Raw genomic sequence first — 26,872 nt, forward strand, 5'->3', positions numbered from 1 at the left:
ATAGTACTTCAGGAATAATTGCCAATATTTGCACAAGATGAATCATGTGGAGTCAATATTAAGATTACCATAGTGTACAATTGTGTTTAATGTATTGTTTCTACCTAAATATTCTAACAGGTATCATAACTGGAGGTAAATAGGGTGCTCTAAGGGCAAGGACGCTGGACTGGAACTTGATTCAGTCCTCTGCTAAGTCATGGTGTTCCTGTGTAACCATGGGCAAATTGATTAATCGAGTCGGTGCCTCAATTGCCCATTTGTAAAATGAGGATAATCCTTCCCTGCATTGCGGGAGTTTGGCTAAAGTCTATTAATTATTGTGAGATGCTCAGATAATATGGAGATGAAGGCCAGGCAAGTACCTACATAGAGTGAGGAAAGAATGTTGCTAAACCATGAACCCTAGATCACATTCTGCTCCAAGTTAAAACCATATCAATCTGAAGGACCTCCCCAAGTCAATGGAGTTTATATTAGTGTAACTGAAGGGAGAATCTCTCTCCTTCTCTGGCTGGATATATCCTGTTGCAAGAGCAATCAAAATTTTACAGTGATTGCCATCTTTTTTTTGCCACCAAACCAGACATTCTTCTCATGGGGGCTCAGTACTTTCTATGTAGGGTCCTCTACCAAAACCCTCTTCTTTTCTGCATTAATATATTGGCCTTTGCACATGTGGCATGAAACTGTTGCACATCCCTTCCCATGGCGAATCTCTTTGCTTATTTATATCTTAATTTAAAACACTGTTCTTCCGCCATGACTTTTATATAGGACACATGATGTTGGGTGTAAAGGTTTAAATCTGGCATTAAGAAAATACAGCTACAGATTATGTAGCCATTCACCTATGGTCAATATCAACAAAAAAAATCCAGAATTATTAGAGAAAATACACGACCCATTCTTTTTATGCAGCTAGGAGGCTGCAAGATTAATGTACAAATGAATATCTATAGCTGCAGGGAAACATGTTTTGTTTTAATCACGAGCCAGATCCTTAGTGGATACAAATTGGCGTAGCTTTACTGGAGTGAATGAAGTTACATTGATTTACACTAGATGAAGATCTGGCCCCATAAGGCATAAATCTATTATTGAAAAATAGTTCAACCAAGATTTACTAAAATGTTGGCAAATCTGAGGGGTCTTGGTTAAGATTAATACTAGCTGGTGTCTCATAGAGTTTAAGGACAGAAGGGACCACCAGATCATGCAGTCTGACCTCCTGTATATCACAGGCCATCAGCAGCACTCAGCATCTACCCACTAAACCCAACAACCAAAATTAGATCAAAATATTTAGCCTCCAGGAGACTAAACTATTATATGCCACAAGCAGAGAAGAGGAGAGACTGAAGTACACTGATGACTCAGGCCCCTGGAATGGCAGGGGATTAATTAAGTGAGATATACCCAGATAATCCCAGCAGGTGACTTGCACACCATGCTGCAGAGGAAGGTGGAAAAAAAACCCTAGGTCACTGCCAATCTGACCTGGGGGAATATTCCTTCCCGACTCCACATATGGTGATCAGTTAGACCTTGTGCATATGAGAACGAACCAGCCAGGCAAGCACCAGAGAGCAAGAATACTCGGTGTTACTTCAGAGCACTGGCCGATGATCCCCACTCCAGTGTCCCATCTCCAGCGTGGCCATCTCTGATGCTTCAGAGGAAGGATATGCAACAAACTCCCAGAATACATTGTAATCCCTTCCTGATCCCTGCAGGTGACCAAAACCAGCACTCCTCTCTTTACAGCTGCTTTACAATTTCCAAAAATTTGAGATTGAAAAAAAAAAGAATTGCACAAAAATATTTTAAAAACTGCTCCTGGGAAATTGTCCCCAGTTTTTCACCAGCTTAAAACATAAGGGTCCTTTGGAGAGAGAGGCCTGGCCTCCACAAAGCATGTTACAGCATCCTAATCGAATCAGGCAATGGTGTATGGCGCAGTGAATCTATTATGCCTTTTGTATGGCGAATGGGGTTGGGAGGTGGAGGAGGATGCACATTGTCCCTCTGGCAATGAGCCTAAAGCCTCCCAAATAATCATTCAGCCTAAGTTACATGAATTTCTGTGCTGTTCCCACTCCGTGTTATGAATTTTCACTTTAGGGTGGGGTTACAAGGCGGCTTAGCGTGGGAGAGTCCTGAGCTAGAGAGTCTGCAATGGAGCTGCTTTATCAAGAAGACAGAGAAGGGGGTCTCGGAGCCAGTGAGCAGCAGCACTGGATCTCTGCGTCACTGACTAGCTGGGCTTGTGCCTCCAATCAATCATCCAAGATCTGCTACTTCCAGGCCTTGAACTCCTTGTTGGCTCTGATTCTCCAGTGGCCTCTCAGAAAGATGTGGAGAAAACTCCACAAAGGTAGCCTCACAGAGGTTCACTCTCCCGCGGTGCTGCCCCAGCGAGGGGGTTTTCTTCCCCATTCACCACAGTCCCTCTGCTCAGCAGCATCGTTGCCTTGTGAGTCGTTCCCTCCCTAATTAAAGTTTCCAAATGAATCAAGCAAATCCTTTCCCCTCCTGCAGACAAAGCCTCCACTCCACTGGCGTGCGATACCCAGGATCCATATTAAATTCCCCCTCCCCCCCCGACAAGCCTGGCATCCACTCCTGGACAAGCGATGCACGCAGCACCATCATAATAGAAGTATCTCTCGTAGCCATGACAACAAGCGGGTCAGGATGAATAATTCTTCCCTACACCCTTCAAAGCTTAAAGCAACAATGTTGCATCCAGTTGCCTATTAGTACCAAGTACAAACACAGCTGGGCTATGGCCCTGAGGGAAAAAAAGATCATGCTCTATTATTTGCTGCTGTTATTTTCCCTTCCTCACTAGCACCTAGTGCAATCAATGGAGAATGATCCCTCTCGGAAATCCTTGTTGTTCCCGAGTCCCACACAAAAGAAATAATAATAATGAATTAATAAAAATCCTTGCCCACTCTGCTGAAATAAATTCTTTAATGAAAACTGATTGGGGAAAAAAAACCAAAATCCTGCCATAGATTAAAAAAAGAGAATGGTGCATAAATCAGTGGGAACTGATAAGGCTCTGCTCTGACACACTCCACTCCATAGTGAATGCATTTAACAACAGACAGCTGAACATTGATCTGTTCTGCCCTGCACTCCCATGCTTTATGGAAAGGGAGTCGGTCAGGTGGATTATGCAGTCACAAACACCAACAGCTTTGTTAATGGAGTGGATCCTCACTCCTGCTGTGTTCGTCCCTGTGTGACACTTCAACAGTGCAAAGGGAGCTGAAACTGACAGAGCATCCCCCTGTCGGGGAGTCTGCTGTGGCTGTAAAATTGCTTGTACAGCTAGTTCCTCCAACCATTCATCCTCCCCCTACCAAACATCACATGATTGGCTTTATCATGAGATTTTTTACAATAGCAAGGGTTGGTGGTTTTTATTTGCCTTCTGATTTTTGAGCCTTTAGGGACCATGTTTTCAAGCTTTTCTGCATAGCCATGAGGGCTAGAGACTTACCTTTGTTAATGAAAGCTGAGATTCTCACATTATCACGTGACTCCAGGAGCTGGGGCTTTAAGAAAAAATCAATAAAATGGAGTTGGCAACACTGTGGATCTGGTATAGAGGCTATATCCAGAGTGTGCCAGAGTGAAAGGGGGCATGATCATAGTAAAGTGCACTCCAGCTATCTCTTTGGAAGCTGCTACCAGCTTGTGCTATTTAGAGCAGTCTAGAGGCTGCTCTAAACAGGGTTGTGGCCAGAGATGGTGTAAAGTGGCCTGAAGAGGAGGCAGCTGTAACTGAGTGAAGCAGAGGATTTGGGTCACACTGCACAGAACCTCCGGAACTATATACAGCTTCCAGGTGATGGAGAATCAGGCCCAGAGTTTGCAAAAGGCTTTGAAATTCCCAGTGCTAGGCAGTGGCGGCACATCAAATTCTCCAGTTTTGCCTGAGGTAACATTACCTCAGCAGGGGTGGATGAAGGCAGGGTTGTGGGCTAAGAGGGAACTCACAGAGCCACCAAGCCAGGGTTCAAGGATCCAGGAGGGCTACCCAGAAGCAGATAAATCAGTGATCGAACATGTAGACTGGTGAGCAAGATGAAGTACTGGAAAGATAGAGGGGCCCAGGAATGTCAGCATACAACTGAGATTGGTCCTGCACTGCTTCACAGCTCCTCCCTCCAGATGAGCCCGACCCCATCTGCTCTCAAACAGCCGGGAGTCAAAGGGCATAAAAGGCAGGAAATGCTACATGAAAGGGACATTTCCAGGGTCAAAATCCTGGTCAGGTTCACACAGCTGTAAATGACTAACAAGGTGCAAGGCAAGGGAGAAGTATGGCTAATACACTAGCACTCTGATTCTGGAGTGTTTTATTCTTTGCACGGGGGTAAATGATTGCACAAGGTGCCAGGCTGGAATGAATCGGACTCATAGAAGGGCCATGCCATCTCAACCTTTGCTACTCTATGCAAAGATGGCATAGAGTACTTTGTTGCACTGCCGTAATCCAGTGCTGCTGTAGGAACAAAGCTTCGTACCCTGAGGAAGGTTCAGCTAGTTGAGAACACCAGCTCAGCAGCATGCATCACTGGAAATGTCTCTCTCCAACATGACAATCTCTGCACTGGCTCCCCATTGAATACACAGTCCAGTTTAAGGTCACGGTTCTGATTTTCAGAGGCCTCTGTGGGATTGGTCTTGGCTCTCTGAAAAACTGTCTCCCTGATTCTCAGATTGGCTGCGTTCCACTGTGGCAATGAAAGTGTTGAGCAGTAAGCAGAGGCCCGGGACCCTGGGAAACAGCTCCTTCACGGGAGCCAGAACAAGACAACGGAACTCACCGCTCGATAAAATGGGAATGACCCCTACCTTTACCACTTTCAGAGTTAAATGCAAATCTCCTCTTCACTCAAGCTTTCCCACAAGAGCTGGTCAAAAGTTTTCCATTGGAGAATGCTGATTTGATGGAATTGGAACATTTCAGGGAAACATGTTGATTCTGTCAATATTTTTGATGGAAATCAGGCCAGATGGCTGTCTGGCCTGATTCTCCACTGCTCCAGAGTATGAGGGCTCCTCCCGTAATTTGCACGGCTGACATAAGGTCCCATATGGCAGTAGAAGATTGAATGTAGCTGAGTTCATCTCTAATGTGCCCACAGCCTGCCCTGACGTGACCTCTTTCCCCTTGAGTGGGAGGAAGCGGTGAGGGTAAGAGGTGTCTATAGCATCTCTGCTAGCTCTAGACCAACAGAGATTCCCTCTGCTCCGAGGGAATTCTTCACTGGAGAACTGTCTGGGAGAGGGCCACTTTGCACTGTATAACAGGGAATGGAGACTCTGGGCCAAAGTGAACGCAAATGAGTTGTAGACTAAAGTAGCAGAAAACAACCCACGTCAGTTAGTTGCCTGGTGTGAATGCAGCATTAACTCATTGCAGTGATGGTATAAACCTTTTATTATTTGATATGTTGTAAAATGAGTATTCTGACACATGTGGCCCAGAATGTTGAAATCAGAGAATTTGGAGACCTAGTAAAATAAGGGCAGAGGACATTTGCTAAGGGTCACCATTGCAAAGCATTAAGCAAACCGAAGTGCCATATCAAATTCAGTACTTATGCATGGAAATATGACACCAAAGCTTCATGTGCCAGAGGGCAAGCTACAGTACTGATCTGTATCTCATGTAATGAGTGGAAAGTGAATACTTTAAGTTCAAATGGAACACAGACAGAATAGTTCAGTCTTAGTAGCTGGCAGTCCGTAGAAATCAGAGTTAATGTTGGAATCGAGTCAGCCAGTATTTCCTTAAGATACCATAACTCATAATATGCCACAGCGTACAGTACACGATATGGAATGGCACCTATGCACCTCCTGCAAACACACTTGCGTCCTGATGCAGCTAAGTACATGCTTAACTTTAAGCAGCTGAGAAGTCCGTCTGATTTTAACGGGACTACTTGTGTGCTTAAAGTTAAGCATGTGGTTAAGCATTTTCTGGTTCAAGGCCTTAGGGTCAGATTTATCAAGGTATTTGGGCACCTATTAGAATTTTCAAAAGCACCTCGTTCCCTAACACCCATTGAGTTTTGGGTGCCTAGATGCTTTTGAAAATATCACCTGCTGCCTACATGCCTTAAAAAATATGGCCCTTGATACACAAAGTATAGGTGTGTCTGATGCTGACGGCCTTGGTGGATGGCAGAGAAAAATATACAGGTAGAAAGCTTTTTTTTTTTTTTTTGCAAAGGGCTTGTGCTCAGTTCACTGTGCCGCCCCACCCTGCCCCGCCCCGCCAGTAGCTCTGTGTGGGGAGCAGGGATACAGGCAGATGGCTGTGCAGGATGTCCCCTATGCTGCAGAAATGAGTCATGGAGGAGAGAGTCAGTGCCCAAGAACCCTGGCACAAGGGATAGCTGTGGAGCAAATGCACCAGAGCCCCGTGAACTGACCATGGTCTGAGGAAGCTTTATGGGATTAGAGGGGCATTTTACTTCATCACAATGGTCCTGAAGGAGGCATGCCACTATGGACCAGATCCTGTACCCTTGAAGTCAATGGGAGTTTTGCCACTGACTTCAACAGATGCAGAATTGAGCCCTTTATCCTAGAGCTGGCCACTTCGCTAACCCATATGTTGACAGATGTTTGGCTGCGGTGTGTTTGTGTCTCCCGGTGTGCTAGCCCAGCTCTGCACAGACAACTGGCACAGCAAATCTCAAGCAAACCGCCCAATAACCATAAAATCCATTAAGGTACAAAGGCATCCAGCCAGGTTTATTGTCAACAAAGCACGGTACTAGTATCCCGCAGACTTTACCGGACCACTAATACATGGATGCCTGTAACAATGGACGAGCTCAGTGAATGGCGGGACTTTTCGTTCCTCCCTAGGCTAGCCAAAAACAATCCTTCTAAAATACATCTTTATACCCCAATACAAACAAGTTACGTATTGCCCTTCTGACATAGTTAGTTACTGCCCCCTGACATGGCTAGTTATTACCCATCATCTTGTACATGTTGGTTTGATCAAAACATCTCTATGTACATACTGTCATCCTAACCTTATCTTTTAGAAGGGGTCAGTATGTTTCTGTTATCCTTGGGGAATGTTTTTGTACCATCCTTGATATCAGGATGTTCTGGTACCATTTGATATCAGGATGTGTTTGCCTGAGTACTCTGTGCTTAGTACTTCTTAGGAATGTGTATTTCTGCAGTATCAGCCCTGTTCTTGTCAAATTCTGTGAGCAGATCCTGTCTCTTGCTCACGGCTCGTCTTTGCTTTATATCAGTAAAGCTTTAACTACTACTTTAGCTCAGGCCTCAGACCAGGCCTTACGTCTTAGGCTATCTTCCTACTGCTCCGTACTTGTTAAAGAGGGCAATTTAACTGTAGAAGTCCCAATAACATCCATGGGTGCCACATGGCTAAAAACATGATGAAATTCTCAAAATACAGCTATAAGGTCCAAAGAGGAGTTTAAACTACTAACCTTGTAGCTTATAGGCCAACAACACAAGCCACTGGGCACATGAATACAAGGAAAGCAAAACATGATACTTTCATTATTTAACCAGAAGCTCCAGTGACTTGAAGGGGAGTGTTTTGAAAAAGTAGAAAGTTGTGCTTTTTATGCAGCAGGTTTGGTTTAGGTGTAATTCAGTTTTTAAAATGTCAGTTTCCCAGCACAGTCTCAATGGGCCTGTCAAGGGTCCTTCCCCACTCTGAACTCTAGGGTACAGATGTGGGGACCCGCATGAAAAACCCCCTAAGCTTATTTTTACCAGCTTAGGTTAAAACTTCCCCAAGGTACAAACTATTTTACCTTTTGTCCCTGGACTTTATTGCTGACACCACCAAGCATCTAACAAATATAACCAGGAAAGAGCCCACTTGGAAACATCTTTCCCCCCAAAATCCCCCCAAGCCCTACACCCCCTTTCCTGGGGAAGGCTTGATAAAAATCCTCACCAATTTGCATAGGTGAACACAGACCCAAACCCTTGGATCTTAAGGACAATGAAAAAAGCAATCAGGTTCTTAAAAGAGGAGTTTTAATTGAAGAAAAAGTAAAAGAATGACCTCTGTAAAATCAGGATGGTAAATACCTTATAGGGTAATCAGATTCAAAACATAGAGAATCTCTCTAGGCAAAACCTTAAGTTACAAAAAGACACAAAAACAGGAATATACGTTCCATTCAGCACAACTTATTTTATCAGCCATTTAAACAAAACAGAATCTAACGCATATCTAACTAGATTGCTTACTAACCCTTTACAGGAGTTCTGACCTGCATTCCTGCTCTGGTCCCGGCAAAAGACACACAGACAGAGAGAGCCTTTGTTTCCCCCACTCCAACTTTGAAAGTATCTTGTCTCCGCATTGGTCCTTTTGGTCAGGTGCCAGCGAAGTTGTCTTAACTTCTTAACCCTTTACAGGTGAAAGGGTTTTTTCCTCTGGCCAGGAGGGATTAAAGATGTTTACCCTTCCCTTTATATTTATGACAGGGCCAGATCCTGAAGTCCTTAGCCTAGTATTTAATTGGGGCAAAGCTGATTTTTGAGCAAGTGACCATTCAAGCTGAATTATTCTCCTCTTTCCTAGGGAGTTGCCTAGGGTGGTTGTTTTTAAAGAAAAAAAGAGTGGGAGGCTGGATAACAAAATATTGTTATGCTGGAAGGTGTTAATGGCTGGCCTCAAGTGAAGCTTGGAGCCAAAGACAATTACAGGCTCCGTAAAAGCCAATGCATGTGCCATGAGCCCTGTCTCAGGCTCAGCTGAAAGGCATGCAGTGTTCTAAGCACAGACCTGCCCTCAGTCTACACTAGCCATGTATGTTGTTATAGCTACATTACTGAGCGACATAGTTATACCACCCTAACTCCTGGCATAGACAGCAATATGCTGATGGTAGGGCTTCTCCCATTGACATAGCTACTACCTCTCGGAGAGATGAAATACCTATGCCAATGGAAGAAACCCTACCATCGCCATAGGAGTGCTACAGCAGTACAGCTGCAGCATTTTAAGTGTAGACAAGCCCAAAAAGCAATCAAGCCTTTTTAATGTAGCAAAGACACTGACACGCAATGGAGGCTACTGCCTGAGGCACTAGGCACATGGCAGTTTGGAGCTGAGCCATGTGGACCTAGGGGTCTCTCTGACTGCAAACACCGAGGTGATTTTTAGGATATTTGGTTGCATCCTCTATGTGTTAGGAGAGAAAGCTTGGAGAAGGAGTTGTGAGTGTGATCCTGAGATGAAGCAGTGAGAGAGTGCTTCTTGGGCACCTGGCAGTGGCAGACTTGGGATTTCTGAGCAAGGAAAATTGATATTGTTTGTTTCTACTGTTTTCAGGGAAACAGGACTTTGTGTACAATATTTGTAAATAAACAAGACTCCATCAAGAGTATAAGTAAGTAAATCCATGTATTCATGTCTGAAATCAGTGTCATCACAGCAGAAATTTTGGAAGCCCCTTCACATTCCATCTCTAACTCTGAGAACTCAGCAGCTGACCTTCTAGTGATCTGCCACACACCATCCATCCATGTCCTTATTGGTCATACCCAGCTACAATGACCCTCCACCATTCCTTGCATGATAGCTTTTCTCAAGAGTATACTTGACTCATATAATTGATTTCTCACCCTAGCGGAAACAAATCTGCAAGGTTCTAAACTCTGGCTAACTAGCCAAAGGGCAACAATATCAATAAAAGGAGATTCACTCTCCAGGACTGCAGAGCTCTGCTGACTTGCAAAAATAAAAACAAACAAAAAAATGGTGAGCAGGTGTTCAAATTCTGTAACCCTGGAGCTATTTGGGTAGATGGAATGTTCTGTCTCAATTCACCGTAGGGAGCAGAAGTGCAGAGCTCCTCAGGTGGGCCCCCCCCCCCGATTACCTTCCAGAATGCTCAGGAACACTTCATTAACTCTTTCAAATCTTTAATCATCCACTGGGAATCCAGAGCCCTCGCCTCAACCCTTGTGCCACTTACAAAGCACTCAGGAATCCTACCTCCAACCCGGTGCTTGCTGCAGCAAATACATTTCATCAGAGTCCTGGGATCAGGACAAGCTTTAAAATGGTTGTCTTTGTAAGGTGGTAGCTGTTTTATGTAACCAAAATTCTACCTTTTAGTCTAGGTACAACTTTCTTTGATGAAAACCAGTCCCGCAAAACTTGCACAGTTTGTATATGCATCTAATCCTAGTTAGGTATTTATCACATCCCTAACATATTTCCCCTGGGAAATCCTTAGAGGAGAATTGACCATATTGGATTTTCTAACTCCCTGAGCAGATATCATCTATCTGATAAGTTCATCATCTATAAAATAAAATTGCATTAATGACTTGGACTGGAATTTGTTGCAGTAAAAATATTTGTGTGTGTGTGTTTGGTGCTGGTGTTTTTTCAGGCTGAAAACAGCAAAGTATCTATAAAGTATGTTTGAGCTAAAAACACCCCCAGGACTGTTCTGTAGAGTATATTTATTCTACATATAAAGAAACAGATGCACAGTGGGGATGAGATTTTTGAAAAGTGCTCAGCATTGACCTATCTATGCTCTCATTAAAGTCAATGGAACCGAGTTAGGGCAACACTGAGCGCTTTTGAAAATCCCATCCTGGACTTCTTGGTCCATGGCACACTCATTTATGGGCGCTGTTAGGGTTCCTTCCCCACTCTGAACTCTAGGGTACAGATGTGAGGACCCGCATGAAAGACCCCCAAGCTTATTCTTATCAGCTTTGGTTAAAAACTTCCCCAAGTTACAAACTTTGCCTTGTCCTTGAACCCTATGCTGCCACAACCAAGTGTAAAAACAAAGATCAGGGAAAGAGACCACTTGGAGACATCTGTCCCCAAAATATCTCCCCAAGCCCTACACCCGCTTTCCTGGGGAAGGCTTGAGAATAATATCCTAACTAATTTGTTACAAAATCATCAAAGACCAAACCCCTGGATCTTGGAACAATGGAAAAGTCAGTCAGGTTCTTAAAAGAAGGGTTTCATTTAAAAAAAAAAAGGTAAAAATCATCTTTGTAAAATCAGGATGGAAAATACTTTACAGGGTATTCAGATTCAAAACACAGAGGATCCCCCTCAGGGCAAAACCTTAAAGTTACAGAAAACAGGAATAAACCTCCCTCTTAACACAGGGAAAATTCACATAAACAAAAGATAAACTAATCCACCTTGCCTGGCTTACCTATACTGGTTGCAATATTGGAGACTTGGATTAGGATGGGTTGGAGAAGATGGATTTCTGTCTGGCCTCTCTCAGTCCCAAGAGAGAACAACCACGTAAACAAAGAGCACAAACAAAAGCCTCCCCCCCCCCCCCCAAGATTTGAGAATATCTTGTCCCCTTATTGGCCCTTTGGGTCAGGTGCCAGCCAGGTTAGCTGACCTTCTTAACCCTTTACAGGTAACAGGATGTTGCCTCTGACCAGGAGGGATTTTATAGCACTGTATACAGAAAGGTGGTTACCCTTCCCTTTATATTTATGACAGGCCCATAGCCAGAATACTCTTTCTAACTTACAACTATTTCATAGTCATGTTAGCGAGCTGTTAATGAAGGCTGAAAACACTAACAGACTCCAGAGATTTTTGGAAGAAGTCTTGAATATAAGGTTCTATTTTGGTACTTCTGTTCTGTGCTTGGTTGTGAAGCAACTTCAGGGGTCCTGAAGTCTCATTTTGCTCATTTGATCCAGACATGGAGGACAATTGATGATCATCCTCTTTATATAGACTGGGCACATTTTCTATAAAAGACGATATAAGTAGGCATTTGGGGGGAAAGTAGGCAAACAAGTTGCCTTTCTTAATTTGAATGTGTTGAATCTGCAAAAAATGTTTACCAAGCAATATGGGCCTGTCAGTGCATGGAAGGGAGAGTATTGTTTCTATGTCTGCTTGAGGAACTACAGAGAGGAGTTTCTCTTGAGTCGTTTGCACAGGAATGTATCTGGGGTGTTTTGACGTTCCAGCCTTCTGTAGCCTAGATGGCTAGTGCACTGGCATAAGTTAAGGCAGTAATGCAATCAGCCTACAGGACTGTATCCTGTGAGACCTTGGCTTAAGCAGTTACCATTAGGCTTTGATGCCTGTGAACTTGGACACAGATAAATGGCCCGTCACCCTGAGTTCTGGGGAACTGGGAAAGGTATGTTTGGGGGGAAGTTTAGACCAGATAGCCGCAAGAACATTGAACTGATACCAGCTTTTGGATATATTAGGGTAGGAACATCTGCAGACTTCTGATCACAACGCAGTGCAGTGGTGGATTAGCCACTGCGCCATAGAGCCTGTGCCAACAGCCAACTGGCGGGGACCCTGGAAAAGATCTGCTGCCCAGCGGCAGAAGCCTGGAGACCTGGCCACCGGACAGATGGGGTGGGAGAAGCTCCCATGCCCCAGTCCCACTCTACGACAGCAGCAGCGGGCGGGGGGAAGTCCCCCTCCCAGCAGCCCCCAACCCTGTCCCTGGCCAAAGCCGTGACACAGGGGAAGCCACCTCCCAGTGGCCCCCAACCCCGGCAAAAGTCACAAGACAGGGAAGCCCCCCCAGTGGCTCCAACCCTGTCCCCAGCAGATGCCCCCAGGCAGGGGAAGCCCCAGGACCCCCATAAGTCCCTCACAGAAGCTACATGGCAGCAGGGGAAGCCCCCACACCTGACTCTGCTCTCCAGCAGAAGAGATGGGTGGGATAAGCCCCAGCACCCCAACCCTGGTCCCCTGTAGAAGCGCGGAGAGTGGCATGGGAAGCCCAGAACCCAGACCCCCACTGCAGCCCTGGGACTGGAGGATCTCTCACTCCCCACTGTGCCCCAGGCCCGTGGTGCAGGAACAGGGCTTCTCCCATCTTGGGGCCACAGTGGAGGGGAACAGAAAGAAGCAAAATGGGTTGCGGGGCTGCAGTGGGTGGACTCTGGATGGAACAGGGTTTGGGGGGGGACTCTGGGTGGACCAGGAGTGGGCCCTGCCCTGCCCCCTGGGGAAGAGGCAGAAAGGAGTGAGGCTGTGCGTGGGGCCGCAGATGGAAAGGGTGGAACTGGGGCAGGCCCGCAGGTGGAAGGGCTGTGGCCCATGGCCCCAGGTATCCTTAATCTGCCTCTGATACTATGGCAATGAATTGACGTACATGATAATAAGTTGAGATCATTAATATAGTAACCTATAGGATAAGGGCACCCCAACACTGATAGGGTGAAGAAATACAAATAAGGAAGAGAGGAGAAACCCCTACTGAATATGCGTTAAGCAAAGTGACATCCCTGTGACATATTATAAAAGCTGTATCCCAGCCTGTGTGCTTGGGAAGGGAGAGATGTAGCTTCTGGGAGATGCCAGGATGATGGCCACTGGTGATGAAGAGGAAGGTGATGGTGATGAGGAAGATAATGGCTAATATTTCAGGTTGTTCTGCTAAGGATGGTGTGAATATATGGATGTTGGAATGTACATTCTGTAGTATCTCTGTCTACCTTGCTGGTTAGAGTGTTGATGACTTTGCTAACTGTATTTATAAAACTATTACAAATATAAAAGGATTATCCTAAGAGTGAGTGTTGCAAATATGCACATCGGGGTTCCCAACTGACCATTACTTTTAATAATACCAGGCCTGATCTTGGGAGAAGAACCCATCAAACCTCAGAGTGTTAAGTAATCAGTATAATTAATACATAATCCATAGATCAGGCAACAAGTTATCCACAACTGGCTGCAAAGCATTTATTCATAGTGGGCCATTAACAGCAGAAGAACATCAGTGTCTTGTGCTGACACAGTGATACAGTCAACATCTGTATACATGCAGTGCAGTACAGTCCTGGTGTCTGCCTCTTCATGGTCAGCTTGCAGCTTTCTTGTGCCCAGAGTTGGGTTTGATGATTTAATCATGTCGTCTCTGAACCCTCCAGCTACGACAATTGTTCTGTTTTGTGGCGCATTGGCTAGGAATACTTCAGAGAAGAAGCAAGCTACATCAGCCTTATTGTCGGGATGGGCCAAGAAGTCTGGACAACTATTGGGAAGTGGAACAGCTTTGTCCTTGGTGATTTTCCAAATTGGCTTAGAAGCTTGGGAGCGCTTCTGCTGCATCATTCTTTTCATAGCGTCCTGTCTGTACCTGTCAAAGGTTATATCAATCCTGCCGGAATGTGGTCCTGAATGAAGAACTGACTTGACAAAAATGTTTGCAAGGTCACCAAAAGGTTTTCCCAGTACCATTGCACATGCTTGGCCATCAGTCACCAGAGAGGATGTCCAATCGAGTGTTAACTCAGGAAGACAAGGGTTGTCTCTGGTTAAAACATCTATCATAGCAGACTTATTTCCAACTCTAAGACACCCATTTACCTCAGCAAGAGCATGTGGAAGTGGCATTAACTCATGACCCCCATGGAACACCACTAGAGATGTCCTCCCAATTTGAAGTTGAACCACTGAAAACTACTTGTCAAATACTTTCTTTCAAATGGTTGTGCACCCACCATATAGTCACTAGACCAGTGGTTCTCAACTCCTGGGGGTACTCAGAGGTCTTCCAGGCAGTACATCAACTCATCTAGATATTTGCCTAGTTTTACAACAGGCTATATAGAAAGCACTAGCAAAGTTAGTACAAACTAAAATTTCATACAGACAATGACTTGTTTATACTGCTCTATAAACTATACACTGAAATGTAAGTACAACATTTATAGTCCAATTGATTTATTTTATAATTATATGGCAAAAATGAGAAAGCGAGCAATTGTTCAGTAATAGTGTGGCTGTGACATTTCAGTATTTTTATGTCTGATTTTCTAAGCAAGTAGTTTTTAAGTGAGGTACTTGGGGGTACACAAGATAAATCAGACTCCTGAAAGGGGTACAGTCTGGAACAGTTGAGAGCCACTGATCTAGACCACATTTTCCTAGTTTGCTTAGGAGAAAGTTATGTGGAGAGGTGTCAAAAGCCTTACTAAAATCAAGATATATCACATCTGCTTCCTCACCATCTAGTAGGCCAGTAACCACGTCAAAGAAGGAAATTAGGTTGGTCTGGCATGATTAGTTCTTGACAAATCCATGCTGGCTATATCTTATCACCCTATTATTCTCTATTTGCTTACAAATTAATAATTTGTCCCAGTATCTTCCCAGGTATCAAAGTTAGGCTGACTGGTCTATAATTCCCCAGGTCCTCTTTGGTCCCCTCTCACCTCTTCTCTTTTTATATTCCCCCATCCCTTCTCTACTCCACCAGTGATTCAAGCTTTGTTATATCCACTGCCTCCTTTGCTCACAGACATCTTTGTGCTTCTTCATGCTGCTCCTTTGGCTTGAGTCAGGCTCACGAAAGCTTATGCTCAAATAAATTTGTTAGTCTCTAAGGTGCCACAAGTACTCCTTTTCTTTTTGCAAATACAGATTAACACGGCTGCTACTCTGAAACCTCTCCAGGTCTGTTTTCCAACCTACCGCCATTCAAATCCATCTTCAAAATTCACGGTAGCAGGGACACCTGTGACAAGTGGTGGGGAAGAAAGAAAACATACACACAATAATAACAGACCCAGCAAGAAATATGTTGGTCTCAATAGTTAAGGCACTGGACTGGGACTCGGGAGATCCATGTACAATTCCAGACTCAGCCACTGACTTCCTGTGTGACCTTGGGCGAGTCACTTAGACACAGATGCTCAGAAGATTTTTCAATGGGAAATAGGTCTCTAAATACCTTGAGAATCTGGGCCTTAGTCTCTCTTTGCCTCAGTTCCCCATCTATAAAAAGGAGGTGATAGGGTGCTAATGTTCTCCCACGCATTTGTCATGTCTATTTTGGTCCTTTGAAGCATGGAATCTCTCTTATTATGTGTGTGTACAATGTCTCCTGCAATGGAGCTCTGATGTAGGCAGCTGCATCATGAGCAGATGAGTTCATGGCCTTCTGCGTGATCGTATTATAGGCAGTCTTATCTTCCTCTTCCTTCCTCACCATTGCTGTGTGACGATGAATGTTTGGCTAGGGACTGTGCATTGCAAGCTGCCTAGTATCTTTGGGGCACAAAAATAATACTACAATTATGTAATTTTGATTTTCATTTTACCAATATAACATGCTATCCCTGGTCTTCTAAAGGATGCACAACCATTTTGCTGTTGAAAAGTGACGGATAGTTTAGCAATCTTCTCAGATCTGGAAGTGGACTGGTTCATACCATCTCTGAAATGGGATCAGTGCTCTCAGTCCCATTCCTAAATCAGATATGCCACCATTTTCAAAACACCACATAACTTGGCATTACTTTTCATCTGTGCTTGAAAGAGATCCAGCACCGCACCAGCAGAAGGGCTGCATGGCCCGGCAGAGGTGCCAGGGCAAAACTGTGTGTGTGCAGTAGCCAAGTTAAAATCCCTGTCTGCAGCAGGTTTGGCTTTAGATCTCTTGTGTATTAGTGATCTGCATAATTCTACCACAATGGGTGCACAGAGAAGATATTCCCAAGAACAACAGATACTATTTAGATTCTGAGGACATGAAGGCAGACTGCTCACTGCAGCTATGCCATATTTAAAATCCCTTTATCTTCTTGGTTACAGTTACCGCATTTTTTTACATCAAGAATTTAGTGCTGCATGAAAAGTGCCAGATTAATTGACAGTCCCAAAGATGAGTTTATGAGATATAAATCATCTGTTTATCCACAGAACATGTTGCCTCTGCGACGGGTTCCCTCCAGGGTGCCACCTGGAACTGGGGAACCACTGAGGCCTCTGAGCCACCAGCCTGGGCTCCCTCTCACACTGTGCTGCTGTGACAAACTGCAGACATGCACCCAGTCTTACACTTCTACCAGCATACACATAGGTAGGGAGACACCCAGCTGCAGTTACATGCAGGCTCTCTGACTAGCCACTGCATGAACCAACAGTAGAAAGGCTAAAGCCAAGATAACTCCCAGCTTCTGAGGTACAGCATAAACTCATAGAGTTCACCCCTCTCCCCCTCAGTGTGGAGAGGAATATGCAAAACCCACTCTAAAGTAAGATTCCCAAGCATTTCACTCCAAAATTACTGGTTTAGATTAAAACATAAAATAAGTTTATTAACTACAAAAGATAGACTTTAAGTGATAAGTGATAGCAAACAGATCAAAGCAGATTACTTAGTAAAGAAACAAAAATGCAAATTAAGCTTAACATACTAGAAGGATAGGATTTGAATTAGCAGTTTCTCACCCTGAAAAATGGTACAAGCAGGCTGCAGATTCTTAAGGGACAAGCTGCACTTGCTTTACAACTTGGAATCCCCAGGTCTTTCATTCACAGACTAGTAATCCTTTTAGCCTGGGTCCAGCACTTCCCTCATTTCAGTCTTTGTTCCTCAGGTGTTTCCAGGAGTCTTCTTGTGTGGGGAGTGAAGAACAACCCATGATGTCACTCCCTGCCTTTTCCATATGGCGGGATCCCTTTGTTCCAAAACTCAGTTTGTGGAAAAACACAGACATCCAAAGATGGAGTCCAGAGTCATTTGGTCTATGGAGTCATAGCAGCCATTACTTACAGGCTGTCTTGAGCATCCTCAGGAAGGCTCACTAGGTGGGGAATAAACTTCTCCTAAGGCCTATTATTTTTTCTAATGGCCCATTGGCCTGAATAGGCCCTTCCCCACCCATTATCTAGACTGAAAAGCATCTTGCCTGGTGCACACCACCCAGGTGTAACTACATCTGAAATACAGATACATAGTCAATAATCATAACTTCAGGTACAAAAATAATACACGCATATAGGCAGGATAATTATATTCAGCAAATCATAAGTTTTCCAATGACATCTTACACAACCTGTCTTGCATAAAATGCATCATAATTAATCATATGATAATAATATCACTATGAAGAATATGGGGTGTAGTGTCCCAGCCTCCTTCAGCCCTCTATTCCTGTCACTTCTTGAGGTCACCAGGTTTTCCCAGTGCTCTTTGCTGACCCAGACACCCTCTTGGTGACAGCCTTTGTGTGTGGCTTAGACCAAGGTTAGGTTTGTTTTGACACCTTCTGCCTCACAGAGGCCAGATGTTAATTTTTGTTTGTTTGTTTTCAAGAACAGACAGCAGAGAATAGCCCAAGAAGGGTTCAAGATCAAAAACCTCATAAAACCCCCACAAAGGGCTTGATACTAATTCCCACTCGGGGTATGTCCACACTACAATTGGAGGTGCGATTGCAGCTCTGATAGTATGGGTACTTCTAGCCAAGATACAATCACACCTTGGGTTACAGAACAGACAAATCCAAGGCTGTTTTATACTTGTTGGGCCATGTAAAAGGGCCTTAAAGAGGAGATTAAATAATTACCTTCACTTTAACACCTCTTTAACATGACTAAATGTGTTGTCAAATGACCTTTGTGTAAATGAGAATGAGTGCCAAAGTTCATTGCAAAACTCAGAGATCAGTAAAAACCATAACTAGATCTACAGCTGTAGCCATCCTTCCTTGGGTGAGACAAAAACCTTGTATAGTAGTAGAGTTAAGATCCAAAGAATAAAAGTCTTGCATGCTTTGGGGCTGATTCTCTGTTACCCTGCTTCTTGCATGGTCCATTACCCCACTGCAAAGGGAAAGTAAAGTGCTACCATTCTGATTAAGCAGGATTATATGTGCACTTTGCACTGGTTGTACTTGACTGTGTAGGAGCAATGGAGTTTAAAGCTCTTTGTATCCACACGTCTGGCTGGCTGCCATGTCTCTGTCCTCCTCCCAGCATCTCAGAGGTCAGGTCTGTCTGGGAGATTTTCCCCCTGTGAACATACCAGCCACCTTGAAGATCTGTCAGTTGTTTTCTAAGATCACTTTGAACGGGAGGTGTGAACAACTCAAATTACGCTCCTAGCCAGGAAGAGGGCTTTTGTAATCACATGGGGGAGATAATGTTGACTCAAGTTCAGCTTCTTGGGATGTAAGTTTCTCTCTCTCTCTCTCTCTTCCCTGGAAGGATAACTGCTATATTGATGCTTTATTAGTAGTAGTAGTAGTAGTCGTCGTATTTATTAATTAATGTATTATTTATTATTTATTTATTAGCAGCCTCTTTATATACAGCTGTAATCTAACTTTTCCAGTTTTATTTCATGTAACCCACAATGTTTCAAAGACTCAACTAAGATTGCATCAGTGTCAGCTTAACATTCACACACCGGTTTCTCACTGCAGCCCACACAGAGCACAGAGATCTCACATGCACAGAGATCTCTTCGTAGGGGGTTGTGTATTATGTGTCTAATGTATTATATTAAGCTGATAACTCCAAAGATGGTCTACTAGTTAGAGTGCTAGCCTGGGACTTAGGAGACTCAGTATTAATTCTCTGCTCTGCCACAGACTTCCTGTGTGTGCTCTAGAGCAAGTCACTTAGCCTGTTAGTGCCTCCGTTTCCCACCTGTAAAATGGAAATAGTAGCACTGCCCTATCTCACAGCAGAGTAGTGAAGATAACTCCATGAAATCTGAGGGTGCTCAGATACTAAGAATGTAAGCCATATCCTCAGCTAAGATAGAATTTTAACAGCAGCATATTTTCCTTAATAATCCCCATTTATCAAGACCAACTGACGTCAAATAAGGTTTCTTTCTGGTTGAAGGTAAACCACAGTCAGAGAAGGAGACTGGGAGCAGCGGTATATGATCAAAACCTTTTGCTCTGTAAAAAGGAGAATAGAAATGTTGGAAAGTTAAGTGAAGGCCAAAAAAACAGGAAGATTCTGGGCTGCCGTGAAGTATAGCCCCCTCAGAAATCCTCGGCATTAATATGGGGCAGGCACTTTCTATGTCACAGGATGTTAGAGGAATCAGAGGGATGTGCTGGGTTGGTAAATCACAATGACATCTTTACTGGCATCTTATCACTTTGTATTGTGAACCCCTCAGCTCTTCCAAGGTAAGCAAGATTGAGCAGTGTCACTGCGTGGTTGGAAGACTTCCAGGGAACTGCAGGAGGGGGTTTTGAGCTGGGTCACTGTGTGGTTGGAAGACCTCCAGGGAACTGCAGCAGGGGGTTGGGATTCTGGTGGCATTCCTCCCTCTGAGAGTGTAGTGAATTTACATCCCAACACAGGGATATGGGAGAACCATGATACCTTCTTATGGGATGAGAAGCTAAGCTTAGATCCTGACCATTTGTGGTCACTGAAGGTCATGGAGCATTTTCTGAAAGAGCAGAGATATTAACCCTAGTATCATGGGCAGACCGTAACCTGGGTAATTGCAAGAATTACAAGAATTACACTGCAATTTGAACTAGATAATGTTCTTGTCTGGAACACTGTGCAGTGTTACTGTTTGCTGTTAAACCATGGCTCCATTTTACCTCAGAGGTGGCTGGAATTCCCTGGTGGGGGATCAGGGTGAGAATCCCATCTACAGTTTGCACATCACCCTGTGAAACTAGAGGCACTACAGAATATAAATGGACTTTGCTATTATTTTATTATTTTGACTGATGTGGAGGACACATACTGATTACTGAGATTGGCCGGGGAGCAGCAGGGAAAGCTCTACAAGGGGAATAAAATTAATCCGTTCCAGGGTGCAAGCCCAGCTCCCCAGCCCAGATGAAAGGAGTTAGTAGCGATCAGGAAATGCTTTGTGTAACCAGAGTGAAGCAGCTGTTTTGTATCCTGCAAGGCAGAGGGTCAGCTGCAGCACTAGAATGTGTTATACAGTCTCCGGGATGATGTGACTGCAGAAACTGCTGCAGACAGTAAAAAATGACAAACAATGGGATGATATGAGATCACTGGGGGAAAAAAAAACTGTAGCAAGGGAAAAAATGAAGCAAAAATATTAGTAAGCCAAATGCTTAGTCCCTGTCCTCACTTCAACAAAACTCCTGCTCACTTATTGTGTTGTGCAGAGGCCAGACTAATTGAGCTAATGGTCCTGTCTGGTTTTAACAATCTGTGAGGGACTCAGGATTTGGCCCGTTATTCTTAGGAAAGGAGGTAATTTTACCTTGTTAGTGGTTTATAGATTAGTACTGAATTTGAACAGATTCCCAATATCAGGAGATGCTAGGGTTGCCAACATTGTAATATTTAAAAACTGGACACTCCAGCAGGAGTGCCAGAACCTCCCCGGCCCCGTCTCTTCCCCCAAGGCCCTGCCCCGTCATGTCTCTTCCCCCCAAAACCCGGCCCCGATTTGCTCCTCTTCCCGCCCTCCCCCCATCGCTCACTGCTATTCCCCTCTCTCCCCTGCCTGGGTGGAGAGGGACTTACCTGCAGAGCTGCAGCCCCAGCTAACCAGGGACTGGCGTGGGTGATGACCTGGTGCCTCCCCGCCACCCCCATCCACAGTATCCGGGCTTTGCATGTCCAATCGGTAGATCTGACCAGACACTGTCAAGTCCCCTTTTCAACCCGACTTTCTGGTCAAAAACCAGGCACCTGGTCACCCTTGGAGATGCCTTTTGTAACATTTCCTTTTCTTTCCTCTTCTCTACCCCAATTTTGAAAGACAAAGGGCCTGATTCCTCATTCCTTTATCCCATTTGACACAGGTAAGCAGCCCCAGAAATGGCCAGACCTCGGGCTGTAAAGCAAGGAACTTGCAGGCACTTTTCTTTACAAAGGCTGAGGCCAGATTGAAAGCGGTGATAACAAGTAGATCTTTTATATCCATCAAAGGGGATCCAAGAGCTGTATTAAAGAGCTCAGGTAGGAGTACCTGGGGCTTTGAGAGCATCTGGGCATGAAAACGGAGTGTTCACCACCTATGTAAACTCAAGGTTTGATTCTGCATTCTTCGTGCACCCCACACTCCCGTTGCTTCTTCACACACAAGGCTACAACACTGGTCCCTAGTTGTTTTCTTTCTTGAAATCCTCTGAGTAAGGCAGTTGAATTTCTCAGTCACCTAAACATCTAGGCCAAGATTAATAGGCTTAACTTCAGGCTCCTAAATCTGTGTTTAGGTACCCAAATAGATGGCCAGGTTTTCCAAAGTGCCCAACAGTGCTCTGAACTTCTGAAATTGAAACCCTCTCATTTACAGCCTCAGGACTGTAGCAGCCTCTGTTGTGACAGTACCCACGCAGGTGGTTTTGCCCTACAGATGTCCTTACAGAGGGGAGGTTTGGCCAGTGGATCTGCAGAGTTGCCATCTATCATATCCCGAGAACTGCCATCCACAGAGATAGCCTGAAAGGCACAGACTATCCTGTGCAGGTTGTTTGCCCTCCACCGTCTTGTCCTCCAGAGCAAAATCACACTGGATTTTGCTGCCTTTCAGGCCAGACTTGTCTCTTGGATTGGTCTGAAGGGACAGGATCTGCCCCATTGTGGACACCCTTGTCTATAATACTATTGGCAGGTGATACATGGGGGAAGTGTAGAATAATTATACCCGGGTTTTGGTTGATGCAGGTCATCATGTTTCATGCAGCTCAAAGAGGATTTCTAGTTCTGCCCAGAAAAGCTTTCCCCGCACCCACACTCTGCTTGTTTTAATTTAGGGTGATCAATTCTTTCCTTACAGTCTCTTGCCAAAAAGGAAACAATTTCTCAGATTTAAAAAAAAAATTCTACATTTTTCAAACATATTTCTCTTCTCATATTTAGACCCTGTGAATACCTGAACACATCAATGCATCGCTCAAGAAGCGTGCACAGATGCGTGCATTTTAAGTCAAAGTTGTTTCCTGGGGTCCAAACCTTAACTCTCAATGAAATCAAATTGAATTTCATCTCTGTAAGGATTTCAGAATTGCCCAGATTGTCAACTGATGTAAATCAGCATAGCTGCATTGCAATTAATGGAGCTACTCCGATTTACACCAGCTGAGGATCTGGCCCATAGAGTGTGTATATAATGGTTTTCCATAAAGAGTGAAGTTAGATTTTAGGTAAGACCAGAGCTATTTGTTTCTCTGATGAGCAATCTGAACCATTTTAGCTCTCCACGTATACTGTAGGGGCTGCCAGTCCTGACGACATGCTATATGTTTAATATAAAAACGATACATATGAGATATAGTTTACGTTTCATAAACATTGTATTTATTTAACAATGCATTTTTTCCTTGGAAAAACAATTTTGCACCGCTATTTATTCATCCTTGTCCCTTGGAGAGCTTGCTGCCATCTGGGTTTCTTGGCTTTCCCTTTCCCTTTGCTTCTTTCACTTGTTCTTCTCCCACTGTGCACCAATGAAGAGCTACACTATGCACTATCTCATAGCCAAATTATGTAGCATATTGTAAACACTTCATAAACTTTGCCAGCTGCTAAATCAAGGGTTTTGCAAGATCAGTCTAAGCCCTGGAAATTACTCAGAAAAAATGAGCCAGGTTTTTGGAAGCCAGTTTGTGGAGCAATATGATGCAGTATTATATCTTTCGAACTGCAATGTGGACTGATCGAGAAAGAAGCGGAGAGAGCTCCGTTACTCTTGAAGCGCTGTCCCTGCATTATAAAAAGGCAACTGGGATTAGAGGCACCAGTAAAACTGGGATAATATCTCCCTGCCAAATGTGGGGAATGATGTGTTAGTTAATGTTTGTCCTGCACTGTGAAAGTGTCAGTGCTGCATCTTCTCCATTGCTGTGTCAGTGCTGAGTGTTATCCTTGTAGCACAAAGCACTGTAATCGGGTACAGAGGCTGATGTAATGCCCATTGAAGTCAATGGCAATACTCCCAAAGATTTCAGTGGGAGCAGGATTTTCTCCTCAAGACGAGTATAGAAGAGGACTGCAGGGAAAGAAATCTGCAGTCACTCCCTGGGAAGAGGGTGGTATCTTTGGGGCTATAGGGTTAGGTTGTCTGCAGTTACTCCCTGGGAGGAGTAGGAGTACTTGTGGCACCTTAGAGACTAACACATTTATTTGAGCATAAGCTTTCATGAGCTACAGCTCACCTCATCGGATGCATGCAGTGGAAAATACAGTGGGAAGATTTGTATACACAGAAAACATGAAACAATGGGTGTTACCATACACACTGTAACAAAAGTGATCAGGTAAGGTGAGCTATTACCAGCAGGAGAGCGGGGGGGCTGGGGCGGGGGAGAAACCTTTTGTAGTGATAATCAAGGTGGGCCATTTCCAGCAGTTGACAAGCAGTTGACTCTAAAACCTGGGAGGAATGAGTTTGGGCTGGACAAGCGAGTGGGGGCCAGACAATAGAGCAGAGCGGTTGGACCCTGGACTGGAACCCAGAGTAGTGGGCAGGCCCAGGTTCCTCTACCAGTCACTGGGAAAACAGCACAGAACCTGGTCTTGGATTGGAAGACTATCTGGAGCACACAAGGGCAGCTGATCCAATGGAACATGGATTCCCCAGAAGGGGAGGACTATACAGTGACTTGGCCGGAGAACTGAGTCATAAAAAGGGAGCACTGTGACTCCTGGAGAGCGAGAGGGGACACAGCATGAACAACTGTCAGAAGGGAGGCATCAGACCTGACTGGAGCTAATCCTCAGATGCAGCCACAAGGAGGCGCCCCGGCGTACGGACCCTGTCACAGAACACTTTTGTATTTAGATTTTGACCCACATGGAAAAAAAAAAACAGAGACATCTGAGTATAGACAAGCATATCAGACTAACTGCTGTGGTCCTGGTGACATGACTGTTGGACATCACTCTTGGAAAGAGTCCGATGGCTACACAAGAATAACACACTGCTCGGCACCACATGGCCTGACTCTATCTAATGTCCTTCAGCTACCCTCCAGATCTAACTGATTACATCTCCCCAGAATCACTTTTCTGATCTATCAGAAATAATTAGATACACAGATTAACAGGAAGACTCAGGAAATTCAGATAGCACTTATAAACAATTTTATTTCGGTAACTCTTCACCTTCCCTTGCCACATTTTTGCTAAAAGGATCACAAGTTCACTAGTGCTCATGTAAGCAGTCTGTGAACATCCTGTGATTATGTCTAATTGCCCTGTTCCTAGAGTGGTAAGAGCTTATGGGGGGTGGGGGAGATTGCCTAGTTTGACAAGCTTTCTTCTTCGTTCTTGTCTTCTTTTTTGTTTTTTGTTTCAACCTTAGTGAAACCGTAATTAAAGTTATTTGATGTTCATTCAGTATAGCATTCTACTGCTGAAATTCTGTATCCTTCTGTAGCTTCCACTCCCAGACTTGTGGTCTCATTTACACCTGTTTTATCCCAGCACAGCTACAATGACTTCAGTGGCCCTAATCCTGATTTTTACCCCAGAGTACATGAGACAAGAAGGAACCTCCATGGAGAGGCATCTGTTTTGTTTTCTTTCTTTGAGTGTGTAGGTTATGGGCCCTGGAGTTATTTGTTTGTTATATATGTTGGGCCAAACTCTTGACTTGCCTGGAGTTATACCAGGGATTAATTTACCCACTCGGATTCCTGTTGCATGTTATCTTCAGCCCTTGGAAGCTCCATTTAGACATTGGAGCAGGGATTTTTAGAGATGCCCAAGGGACACAAAAAGAAAAGGAGTACTTGTGGCACCTTAGAGACTAACAAATTTATTAGAGCATAAGCTTTCGTGAGCTACAGCTCACTTCATCGGATGCATTTGGTTTTTTCCACCAAATGCATCCGATGAAGTGAGCTGTAGCTCACGAAAGCTTATGCTCTAATAAATTTGTTAGTCTCTAAGGTGCCACAAGTACTCCTTTTCTTTTTGCGAATACAGACTAACACAGCTGCTACTCTGAAACCTGTCATTATCCAAGGGACACAGACACCCAAATCCTTTGGATAGCTGTGAAATATCTGAGTCTGTAACTGTAATAGGCCAATTACAAATGTTTGCAGCAGTGTGTACATGTTCCTTTAAATCTGCTCTTCTGTTCAGACAAGTTTAAACTTTGTGGCCATTACCACGGATAAACAGAGCAGGGAGCCTGCTTGCTCATAATAACATTAATGGCAAAAAGCCCTATTGACTTCAGTGGGAACAGAATCAGGCCTTAGGTCCTTGCTATAGTGTAGATGGAGCCAGTTTATTCCTGTTGATGAGTGGCCACACAAGCAGGCCCTCTTGTTTCAGTGGGATTGCTGGTAGGAGAAAATCCTCACTAGCATGTATGAGGGTGGTGCAATCTAGCCTGTCTGAGGTTCCCCTCCGCAGCCGTGGAATATTATTTTTTTGTTTGTTCGTTTTTCTCTCTTTATTTGTAATGCAAGTATTCATAGTGCCTTAGATAGACAAAGGCATTTACAATCAGTTCCAGGTGGTTAGACACCTGAGCCCCAGTGACTGTGTGAATCAGGATTGTACACAGTGCACATTCCTGGCTCCAAAGAGCTTGCAATCTAAGACAAGCCCAACATAAGACAGTTCCAGTGAGAGACGGCCTGGGGATCTCCTGTGAGGAGGGATTGCTTGGAGAGATGGGAGGATTTGAAGCCAGAGAGTGGGTGACTGGCAGTCAAGGCCAGAGAGAATGACCCAGGCATGGTGGACAGTGTGGGAGACAGAGAAAAGCCAGGAAAAGGGGATAAAGAACAGTAAGGTGAACGGACTGGGGTGGAGTTGGATGGAGCTGAGAGGGCCAGTAGGAAGAAATGAGAACAGAGATGCAGTGAAACTACACAGGGGCTGGTCGATGAGGATGGGGAACTTCAATATGATGTAGGGAGAGGCAAGAAGCTAATACGGGGAATACTAGAGAGGAGGAGGAGGTGTGAGGAGTTGTGGGAGAAGATGACCTTGGCAGCAGCACTTTGGACAAGGAAAGGCAAACGGTTGCGAGGCCAGGAGACCATTACAGTAATGAAGCAGAGTGGTGACCAGAGCATGGGTAATGGGTTAAGGGAATATGCTGGCAGTATCGAAGAG

This window comes from Dermochelys coriacea, chromosome 3 (assembly GCF_009764565.3).
Source record: "Dermochelys coriacea isolate rDerCor1 chromosome 3, rDerCor1.pri.v4, whole genome shotgun sequence".
NCBI classification, from domain to species: Eukaryota; Metazoa; Chordata; order Testudines; family Dermochelyidae; genus Dermochelys; species Dermochelys coriacea.